This window comes from Esox lucius, chromosome 10 (genome assembly GCF_011004845.1).
Source record: "Esox lucius isolate fEsoLuc1 chromosome 10, fEsoLuc1.pri, whole genome shotgun sequence".
Lineage (NCBI taxonomy): Eukaryota > Metazoa > Chordata > Actinopteri > Esociformes > Esocidae > Esox > Esox lucius.
This window is the reverse complement of record NC_047578.1, coordinates 26690424-26703108: the sequence shown is the minus strand read 5'-3', so window position 1 is coordinate 26703108 and position 12685 is coordinate 26690424.

Below are 12685 nucleotides of genomic sequence, written 5' to 3'. Positions count from 1 at the left end.
CTGAATTTTTGTCCTTGAAAGGTGTTGTGATTTCTGTAAGAGATTTTAATTAGGTGTCTAAAAGTATTCCTGTCAGTGTAAAATCTTTGATTACTGCGCATTTAAGATACGACTGTTTAAACAACTATATACCTTCTGTTGCAATCAATGGTGTTAATATTTTAGATAAGAAATGCAACAACTTCTTTATTAGAAAAGCTCTTTCTTCAAATCCAAGAACCCTACCTAAAGCACGATCTAAATGGAGTATCTGTTATCCGAACTCTGATTTAAATAACTTATGGGCTTTTTCTCATAACCTGTTTATCCCTAATAAAATTAAAGAACTCCATTTCAAAATTGTTCATAGATATTACCCTTGTAATTTATTTTTGAGCAGATTTCCTTAAAATGTATCTTCTTTATTTTCCTTTTGCAATTATTGAAGAGGAATCTATCCTTCATTTATTTTATCAGTGCCCATTCTCTACATCTTTTTGGTCAGATGTTACCTTCATAGTTTTTTGTTGTTGTAACAAATTGGTTCAAATTTCAGAATCCATAATTTTCTTGTCTGATTTTCGTTCTAATGATATTAATCTTAATTACACAATTTTTTAACTTTTTTTTCTGCGGCAAGTTTCATCTTCACAAAGCCAGAACTATTAATTGTAATCCTGATTTTAGAATTTTCTCTTCTGATATTATGTCCCTTTTTACTTCCTTTAAGAAAATGACCAAACCTTTAAATTCTAAGCTTTCTAGAACTAAAAATATTCTTGAATTCCCCCCTTGTTTTCTTGTTAATGTTTGTATCTTTTAATTTGCAATAAAACATTTTTTTTTTTTTAAAACGGTAGGCTAGCTAGCTAGCTAACTGAAACGAACCGGACCTGTCACTGACGTAATGACGCAATGACGTGCACTTGGTAGCCTGTTCCATTGTACGTGTTCTTTGAATGCTAAGGAGGAGCCTGGCCTAGCCTCTGAAGGATCCTTCCTTGGAAGGACTAGTCCTACCAAGGAAGGATCCTTGACATTGAGAAACAGCTATTGTCAGTTACAGAGTAAGGACGTGAGATTTGCAGCTACTTGATTTTTAACTTCGTCATCACTAGGCGCCATGTAAAAAGATGTAAACTCATTGAAATCAATATATTTTCATATATATATTCGATCAGCCACGACATTTGGCAACAAAAACAACAAAGGTATGACGCAGTTTGTTGTTGTAATACATAAAAAAAAAGGTTTTATTGACATACTTTGATTAATAGTTTAGTGAGTGTTGATCATAGAGGAACACGGCTATTACTGTTGGAATCTGTGAAGTAGCAGCTTTGGAATGTTTTATCGTTTGTGTGGATAGGTTGAGAAAAAGCCGTTATCTGTCTACATACATATGGGCATGCATGGTTTTAAAGTTCAGTACTGGTTTTGCTATATACATATATATTTGCTTGGAGTCAGAATATTATTTAATTTGGTCAACAATAGTTTTTGATTCACAGTTGAGACACTTCTCGTTCCAGTAGTGTATCACATTCAGGTATTCACACTTTTAAAAACCATACTACGTCATTGTTTGAGATTGGGAGGAGTACCCCGTATTAAGAGGTTTTTAAGGTTATTAACTCAGTCAGTGCTACCAATAATGTGACACTTGCCCACCATGATCTCATCCAAGTCACTGAACTTCACGCTAATTCATATACTTCAATGGCAGCAGCCTATCTAGATTAGACTAGATACTTGGTTAAACTTTAGTTGCGGAACTTCAGATAAAATAAGTGTGAAGTTCATCATGTATAAACTAGCTGTCAAAGTTATCGCATACAATACTTAATGTTGTATTTTCTTTGTAGCTGAAAAATGTGAAACACATTTTTCAATTCCTGGTCTGAGACACTGTGTTGCGTGAATCCAGCTGTTAACAGCTTGCTTTTAGCATGGTATGTTGTCATTATTTAATGTTTTTGCTAATCTAACCTAAGCATTAATGTTGACGCCAGTTGCGTTTCACCCAAAGCACATTATAATATTGAAATGAACAAACAACTTGCAGATCTCCCCTGATTGATGTTTGTAGATAATCATCTTTAGCCACCCTGACTAACTTATGCCATTGCCTTATCAAGTAGCCTACCTAATGCATTTGGCTGAATAATTGAATGAAGATATAAGTATTTGGTTGTGGGTAACCATCCATCAGAAACATTAATGGGCCCCCCACCTATACCCCATTCAAACCCCGTTCAGCCTGAACATCAAAGGACAATACCGTGACAATATATTGGGGGACAAGGTCAGGTGTGTTTTAGTGGTTTAAATGCCTGCACACGCTGCAGCTCGGCAAATAAAATATATATATTTTTTACATTAGCCTAACGTAGCGGCTATTGAACAACAATAGGAACTACGGGATCATAGACCATCAGCCTTCTATATAGATTCATATAAGCTACATATACAACCCCTTTCCAAAAAAGTTGAGACGTGTGTAAAATGGAAATAAAAACAGAATGCAAAGATATGCAAATCTTTTAAACCCTATATTCAGTAGACAACAGTACAAAGACAACACATCAAATGTTGAAACTGAAAATGTTTATCGTATGTCAGCAAAATGTTTCGAAAAAGACTGAAAAAGTTGTGTAATACAAAAAAAAAAGAACATGGTGGAACATCTCACAACTAATTAGGTTAATCGGCAACAGGTCAATAACATGATTGGGTATAAAAAGAGCATCCCAGAGAGGAGGTGTCTTTCAGAAGTTAAGATAGGGAGGGGTTCACCACTCTGTGAAAGACTGCGTGGGCAAATAGTGCACCATGCTTACTCAGTTGTAATTTAAGAATAACGTTTCTCAATGTAAAATTGTAGACACTTTGGCCATCTCATAATCAATGGTACATAATATCATTAAAAGATTCAGAGAATCCGGAGAAATATCTGTATGCAAGGGACAAGGTCGAAAACCTGTTGAATGGCCGTGATCTTCAGGCCCTCAGGCGGCACTGCATTAAAAACAGACACAATTCTGTACTGGAAATCACTGCATGGGCTCAGAACACTTCCAAAAACCATTGTCTGTGAATACAGTTTGTCGCTGCATCCACAAATGCAAGTTATAACTCTACCATGCGAATAAGAAACTCGATATAAACAATATCCACAACCGCTGCTGCGTTTTCTGGGCCCAAGCTCATTTAAGATGGACAGAGGTGAAGTGGAAAACTATCCTTCAGTCTGACAAATCAAAATGTGAAATTATTTTTGGGAATCACGGACGCAAAGTTGTCCAGTCTAAAGAGGAGAGGGACCATCCGTCTTGTTAACAGTACTCCGTTCAAAAGCCAACATCCATGATTGTGTGGCATTAGTGAAGCCACCATTAATGCTGAACAATATATACAGGTTGTGGAGCAACATATCCTGCCATCCAGACAAACTTCTTTTTCAGAGACAACTTCTTTTTGGCATTGTCTTACCTATTTCAGTAAGACAATGCCAAACCACATTTGACACATATTAGTAAAAGAGTCCTGGTGCCCATTGAAAACATTTGGCGCATTATGAAATGAAAAATTTGACAAAGGAGACCCCAATCTGTTGAGCAGTGAAATCCTATATCAAACAAGAATGGGAATACATTTCACTTTCAAAACTACAGCAATTTGTCTACTCAGTTCCCAAACACAGAGTGTTATTAAAAAAACAGGAAATGCAACACTGTAATTAATAAACATTAATCCCAATTAACTGCAAAATAATATATGATCAATCGCAATTCATTATTTAAATGTTTGACAGCAGTATTATAAACCTATAAGGGTCTATAAAAATATTTCTCGTCAAAAGAAAACCTGTGTATAATTTCTGTGGATTTCTTTAAAACCATCCTGTGTTTGAATTTCTTCCTTGCTTGCCAGTGGTTAAAAATATTTTTTCCCCAGATAGGCTGCTACAATGAATAAATTCCAAACCTGGATGATAAGTTGCGTTCATAAAGATTATACACATGCCTTTGTTGGCAAAAAACTGTTTTTGCCTAGCTTTTATGGGTTTCGATATTTGAACTTTTCTGTCAATCTTTTTGAAAATGGAAAATATGGAAAACAATGAAAATATACCTCCAGACTCCTATTGCGACAGGACAATAGAGCCTGGAAATCTTGCAGAGGGTGGTGAATGTTGGCTCAGCACCACCTGAGGTGTGCAGGTGGATGTTAGATAGGGTTAACATGAATTGTCATGCTTGTTGTAGCTTGGGTGCCTGAAAGCTTGATTGTGAAGTGGCTAGACGAGATCCGCCACGGAGGACTCACGTCTTGATCTTTGACTCTCTCACTCCTGCTGTTGGTTCCTATTATAGGAATTAGACATCAATAGACATTAATAGTTGTCCAACTGAGTAAAATCAAATTAGAGCAAAAAATATTGGCCTTACAAATTATATTGGCTTTGAGTATGTAGTTTAACACATACCTTGTACAGATAGTGTGATTACCCGCCTCAACAACCAGATTGAAAAATGTATCTAACCAGATGGTATCCTTGAACACAGCTTGTCTGGACTGGATCTCATAGCCAGCCAGGCCTTCAGACAATTTCAAATGATTTTTCCAGTTCCCCCATCCCCCCTGTCTGTACATGTTAAATGATGATCGTAGAGATTAAGTATTGGTGGTAATTCCTCTGGAGGTATTTAAAAGAAAGCCCATGCTGTGCTTAGTGCTTAGTGGGAAGATTACATGGTTCCCCTGCATGTGGTGTTGTGGCTGCATACCTCCAGCCAGCCTAAACCCAATCTGTTACAGATTTAGGCAAAATCTAAAAAAGAGAGGGGCAACGCCAACGACCACAGGAGGAAGTATTGCAGGAGAGAAATAGAGACGGGAGGGCAGCGTTACAATGCATTCAAATTCCCCTCCCTCTACCACAAGGGAATCAAAGATAAAGCTATGATTTTTTTTTATATTAGGAAATTCAAAAGAACCTTCATATAAGACTCTGCTGTTGGCTTTGTACCATTTTTTGTCTACGCTTTATTTCCCTTTTGTGCCTGAAGCTAGCAAACCCAACCACCCTTTGGTTTCTCCTGAACATGGAGCCAATTAAATACATATGTGGATTTTCATATCGAGGTCTCGTAAAAACTGTTAGGATTTACACTACACTAATCTGCATTGAGAATTGACTGTATGCTGAACCATGTCAAGTACTCTGGGGTGGGACTGTGAATGATGTTCAATGACATAGCAGATGTTTAGTTTATTCCTATTCCTATTTGTATTATGGTATTTCACACTACATTTAGATGTTTTCATATAGTTATGAACTTAATGGTTCTAGCCCTGAGTGCTGATTGACTGAAAGCTTTGTTATATGACAGTTTGTACCTCATATGACCAAAAGTTACTTTTTACAGTTATAATTGTGTTGAGAATCTGTTTATAATTGCAATCAGGCACTTCAGGGGTAAATTGACAATATTCCACTGGACTATATTCAGGCAATCCACATCATATTTTACCCAGGAACAGCTCTCAGTCATAGTATATTGGCCATATGCCACACCCTGTCATTCCTTTCTGCTTAACACAGAATTTTACAGTCAGAATTCTGCATTTATAGCTGAACTGCGTTTTCAGATCTGTTATAAATTTATTATATAGTCTGGAATGTCATACATCTTCAGCATTTAGAGTACTGGGAACGAAGAGCTAGGTTTTCCCTTCCCTTCCACTACATTAAAGTGTCACATATGTAAAACATATTGTTTATATTAAGTGTCTGTGGAAGCTGCAAAGCCTGGTTCCAGATCGGTCTGTGTTTGTCTTCTGACTATTCTTGTCAGATATGCATACATTAGTGCAGTGCATTCTTAGGATTTGCTATAAGAATCTCAATAACATATTAACGCAAAATGTGAAGTGGTGGTTCCCTGTTTAAAGAGCTGAAATAAAAGATCCCCATAAATTGGTAAACCTCGAATTTCTCTCAAATTTTGTGTACAAATGTGGTTACATCCCTGTTCGTTTCCACATCTCCTTAGCCAGGATAATCCATCCACCTGACAGGTGTGGCATATTAAAAAAACATATCTGCATGATCAGTACACTGGGGAACCTTGTGTTGGAGACAATAAAAGTGTACTTTAAAATATGGTGGTTTTATCACAGAACACAATGCAACAGATGACTTAAGATTTTCGGTAGTGTGCACCTGCTGACTGCAGGAACGTCCCAGTCCTTCATTGGCCTGCGTGATCACCAGACATGACAAGCACTGAGGATATTTGGGATACTCAGGATCAAAGGTGTCTCCAATGCATCTGTATACCCAGTCATGTGTATATATTAGGGCCTAGTTACCTTTTTTCAGATGACTACATTTCTAATATGAACTGGTGCCTCAGCACCAACTGGGTGAGTGAATGTTGGACAGGACTGTCTTTGTCTCATCGTACACTAGCATCCACTTATCATAGGTCAGGAATCTGCAAGCTCTGGCTTTGTTGACCAGAGAATATGCTCTCTTCCAAGCATTAATATACCAGCAAATGCTTCCTGGTTGAGCATAGTGATAAAAGGAGAACAAGTTGGAAACATTTTAATCAAAGGACACGTTTACATTTTCAACTTTCACAAATCTGCTGATGAACTATTGTGATGAGGCAAGGCCATAATCACAAATTAGGAGTTGTCTCTTCCTGGCAGTGAGATCCTCGCTCAGTTAAAGCATGGACACCTGTTTCTTGTCATTATAGCCTTGTGTTCATGATCATCATCCCTATTTAAGTTCCTTCTTCCCTCATATATTAGCTGGTCATTTTTTGTATCCTGATCTGTTTTTACATTCGTTCTTTGTTCTTGTTTTGTTCCTTTGGGTTTCATTTTTCAAATCCTCTGTACTCCCTGCGCCTGTGTCCTGTGTTTCTCTTTCGCTTGTGGCAAGAGGGGAGAAAAACAGGAAGAAAAAACATCAGGAGAGGTGGCAAATATATTTTTTTAACATATTTTTCAGGCATTTTTATGTGTAATTCGCAGGCTAGTGATGAAAGATAGTTTTTGCTAAAAGGGCAATAGGTCAGATACAAACCCATGTTGCAGTAGCAGTTAGACCACTGGACCACTTAGACCACTGGCTTAGACCACTGGACCACTTAGACCACTGGCTTAGACCACTGGCTTAGACCACTGGATCACTTAGACCACTGGACCACTTAGACCACTGGCTTAGACCACTGGACTACTTAGACCACTGGCTTAGACCACTGGAACATTCCAGTGGTCTAAGACAGTGGTCTAAGTGGTCCAGTGGTCTAAGTGATCCAGTGGTCTACTACAGTATGCCACTACAGTATCTGAAAATGGTCCTTTATGGTTCAATTTAGGCTGAACTTAAGTCCATGGTAAAACAACTTTTTTCAAGTCTAAAAAGGACTCTTACAGCATTCAGTGCTGTAGTAATAAACATTTGTTAGGCTGAGTTAAATGTATCAGGGTTACTGCATTTCCTCCTGTCTTGCAAACCCAATACCAGGCTCAGGTACATTTATTTTTCTGTGTTCCTTCCTGGATTTCTCCAGCAAAAATATAACATTCTAGACAGTCCAGAACACAAGAGCATAAAACATCGTTTTGAGGTGCTCATAACTTATGACTTATTACTATATACAGTTAAGCCCAAAGATATTCATACGAATGCCAAATTTTTTGGCTTAGTGAATTTTTATTTGACCAATAGGTTTCTTCTAGCTGGAAATGACATAAACAAGTGACTTTGTGCTGGAGATACAAATGAATCACGTAAATATTTCTGTTTTAGCCATGACTTGCAATTGACTAGTAACTGACTAGAGAACTACTGCTGTTCAGCTGTTCTCAATTTATAGGTGATTAGAATGCTCTCTCATGGTGGAAATTACAAGACCATTTTAAATGGTATAGAAACTTACATTTTCTCAAAGACTTTTTGCAACAATTTCAAGGGGTATGAATAATGTTGGAAATGGCATTTTTGGTAAAAATGTGAAAAAAAACAGAAAATGTATATGTTATTCATTTGTATCTCCAGCACAATGTCTTACCGTGTTTTGTCACTTTATTATGTCATTTCCAGACAGAAGAAACCTATTGGTCAAATATTGGTCAATTTGGCATTGGTATGAATACTTTTGGGCTTAAATGTGTGTGTGTGTGTGTGTGTGTGTATGTTTATACAGGTGCAGGTCATAAAATTAGAATATCATCAAAAAGTTGATTTATTTCAGTAATTCCATTAAAAACGTGAAACTTGTATAATGTATACATTCATTCCACACAGACTGATATATTTCAAGTGTTTATTTCTTTTAATTTTGATGATTATAACTGACAACTAATGAAAACCCCAAATTCAGTATCTCAGAAAATTTGAATATTGTGAAAAGGTTCAATATTGAAGACAACTGGTGCCACATTCTAATCAGCTAATTAACCCAAAACACCTGCAAAGGCCTTTAAATGGTCTCTCAGTCTAGTTCTGCAGGCAACACAATCATGGGGAAGACTGCTGACTTGACAGATGTCCAAAAGACAACCATTGACACCTTGCACAAGGAGGGCAAGACACAAAAGGTCATAGCTAAAGAGGCTGGCTGTTCACAGAGCTCTGTGTCCAAGCACATTAATAGAGAGGCGAAGGGAAGGAAAAGATGTGGTAGAAAAAAGTGTACAAGCAATAGGGATAACCGCACCCTGGAGAGGATTGTGAAACAAAATTAAAAATGTGGGGAAGATTCACAAAGAGTGGACTGCAGCTGGAGTCAGTGCTTCAAGAACCACCAACGCAGCCGTATACCAGGAGCACTTCATGCTCCCTGCTGCTGACCAACTTTATGGAGATGCAGAATTCATTTTCCAACAAGACTTGGCACCTGCACACAGTGCCAAAGCTACCGGTACCTGGTTTAATGACCATGGTATCCCTGTTCTTAATTGGCCAGCAAACTCGCCTGATCTTAACCCTATAGAAAATCTATGGGGTATTGTGAAGAGGAAGATGCGATATGCCAGACCCAACAAAGCAGAAGGCCACTATCAGAGCAACCTGGGCTCCCATAACACCTGAGCAGTGCCACAGACTGATCGACTCCATGCCACATCGCATTGCTGCAGTAATTCAGGCAAAAGGAGCCCCAACTAAGTATTGAGTGCTGTACATGCTCATACTTTTCATGTTCATACTTTTCAGTTGGCCAACATTTCTAAAAATATTAGTTATATTCAAATTTTCTGAGATACTGAATCTGGGATTTTCATTAGTTGTCAGTTATAATCATCACAATTAAAAGAAATAAACATTTGAAATATATCAGTCTGTGTGTAATGAATGAATATAATATACAAGTTTCACTTTTTGAATGGAATTACTGAAATAAATCAACTTTTTAATGATATTCTAATTTTATGACCAGCACCTGTATATATAGCCATAATGCTTAATATAGTGTAGGTTCCACTTTTGCCACCAAACCAGCCCTGACTTGTCAAGGCATGGATTCCACTAGACCTCTGAAGGTGTGCTGTGGTATCTGGCACCAAGATGTTAGGAGCGTATCCTTTATGTCCTGTAAGTTGCAATGTGGGGCCTCCATGGATCAGACCTGTTTGTCCAGCACATCCCACAGATTCTCGATTGGATTGAGATCTGTGAAATTTGGAGGCCAAGTCAACATCTGGAACTCGTTGTGTTCCTCAAACCATTCCTGCTTTGTGGCAGGGTGCATTATCCTGCTGCATAAGGCCAGTTCCATCAGGGAATACCATTGCCATGAAAGGGTGTACATGGTCAGCAACAATGCTTAGGTAGGTGGTACGTGTCAAAGTAACATCCACATGAATGGCAGGACACAAGGTTTTCCAGCAGAACATTGCCCAAAACCTTTAAATCTGAGGCCATGGTTCTCAGCAGTAAACCGATTGCCTCTTCCGGGTAGGGAATGAGGCGTTACACCAAGTAAAGGAGTTCAAGTATCTCGGGGTCTTGTTCACAAGTGAGGGGACAATGGAGCGGGAGCTTGGCCGGAGAATTGGAGCAGCGGGGGCGGTATTGCATTCGCCATACCGCACCGTTGTGACGAAAAGAGAGCTGAGCCGGAAGGCAAAAGCTCTCGATATAGCAGTCAATTTTCCTTCCTACCCTCACCTATGGTCATGAAGGCTGGGTCATGACCGAAAGAACTAGATCGCGAGCACAAGTGGCTGAAATGGGTTTTCTCAGAAGGGTGGCTGGCTTCTCCCTTAGGGATAGGGTGAGAAGCTCAGCTATCCGTGAGGAACTCAGAGTAGAGCCGCTGCTCCTTTGCATCGAAAGGAGCCAGTTGAGGTGGTTCGGGCATCTGGTAAGGATGCCCCCAGGACGTCTCCCTAGGGAGGTGTTCCAGGCACGTCCAGCTGGGAGGAGACCTCGGTGTAGGCCCAGGACTAGGTGGAGAGATTATATTTCGACACTGGCCTGGGTACGTCTCGGGATCCCCCAGTCAGAGCTGGCAAATGTGGCTTGGGAATGGGAAGTTTGGGGTCTCCTGCTGGAGCTGCTGCCCCCGCGACCCGATACTGGATAAGCGGATGAAGATGAGATGAGACATTGCCCAAAACATCCCACTGCCGCCACTGGCTTGCCTCCTTCCCATCTTGCAACCTGGTGCCATGTGTTCTCCAGGTAAGCGACCCACACGCACCCAGCCATCCACGTGATGTACTTTTTGTTCTGATACCTTTCTATCAGTACCAGCATTAACTTTTTCAGCAATTTGAGCTAAAGTAGCTCATCTGTTGGATCGGAACACACGGGCCAGCCTTCACTCCACAATGTGCATCAATGAACCTTGGGCGCCCATGACCCTGTCACCAGTTCACCACTTTTCCTTCCTTGGGCCACTTTTGGTAGGTACTAACCATTGCAGACTGGGAACACCCCACACAGGCTGCAGTTTTGGAGATGCTCTGACCCAGTCGTCTAGCCTACACAATTTGGCCCATGTCAAAGTAGCTCAGGTCCTTACGCTTTTTCCAGCTTCTAATACATCAACTTTCAGGACAGAATGTTCACTTGCTGCCTAACATATCCCATCCACTGACAGTTGTCATGATGACAAGATTATCAGTGTTATTCACTTCACCTGTCAGTGGTCATAATGGTATGGCAAATCTGATCAGTGTGTGTATATAGTGGATATAAAAAGTCTACACACCCCAGTGAAAATGCCTGGTTTTTGTGATATAAAAGAATGAGACAAAGGCATCATGTCCAAACTTTTTCCACTTTTAATGTGACCTATAATGTGAACAATTCAATTGAAAAACAAACTGAAATCTTCAAGGGGGAAAAATGAAAACCATACAATAACCTGGTTGCATAAGTGCGCACACCCTCTTACAACTGGGGATGTGGCTTTGTTCAACCAATCACATTCAAACTCATGTTAAATAGAAGTCATTACACACCTGCCATCATTGTGACTGATTAATCACAAATAAAGTTCAGCTGTTCTAGTAGGTTTTTCCTGACATTTTCTTAGTTGCATCTCAGAGCAAAAGCCATGGTCTGCAGAGAGCTTCCAAAGCATCAGAGGGATCTCACTGTTGAAAGATATCAGTCAGGAGAAGGGTACAAAATAATTGATGGGTGTCCACTGATTGGTCCACCTCAGCAGTCAGGCAATGCACTCATGACTGCCAGGTGGGAAACACCAACAAGCACAATCAGGAACATTAGGGAAACCTGAGGAAACAGCAGGAGGGGAAAAACACAAACGCACTTACAGGGTACCTGCATACGTAACATCATGGAACACAGTGAAGACAGTCATCACCAAATGGACAAAATATGGCACAACAGAGATATTACCAAGAACTGGATGTCCCTCCAAAATTGATGAAAAGACAAGAAGAAAACTGGTCAGAGAGGCTTCCAAGAGACCGACAGCAACATTAAAGGAACTGCAGAAATTTCTGGCAAGTACTGGCTGTGTGCTAGATGTGACGACAATCTCTCGTATTCTTCATATGAATGGACTATGGGGTAGGGTGGCAAGACGGAAGCCTTTTCTTACAAAGATAAACTTCCAACCTCGACTGAAGTTTGCAATAACAAATATCAAGTCTCCCAAAAGCATGTGGGAAAATGTGATGTGGTCTGATGAAACCAAGGTTGAACCTTTTGGCCATAATTCCAAAAGGTATGCTTGGCACAAAAACAACACTGCACCCAAAGAACACCATACCCACAGTGAAGAATGGTCTCAGCATCATGCTTTGGGGCTGTTTTTCCTCAGCTGGAACTGGAGCCTTAGTCAGGGTGGAGGGAATTATGAACAGTTCCAAATACCAGGCAATTTTGGCACAAAACCTTCAGGCGTCTGTTAGAAAGCTGAAGATGATGTTCACCTTTCAGTACGACAACGACCCAAAGCACACATCCAAATCCACAAAGGCATGGCTTCAACAGAAGCAGATTAATGTTTTGGAATGGCCCAGCCAGAGCCCAGACCTGAATCCAATTGAACAACTGTGGGGTGATCTGAAGGGGGCTGTGCACAGGATATGTCCTCGCAATCTGACAGATTTAGAGTGCTTTTACAAAGAAGAGTGGGCAAATATTGCCACGTAAAGATGTGCCATGCTAATAGACTCTTACCCAAAAAGACTTAGTGCT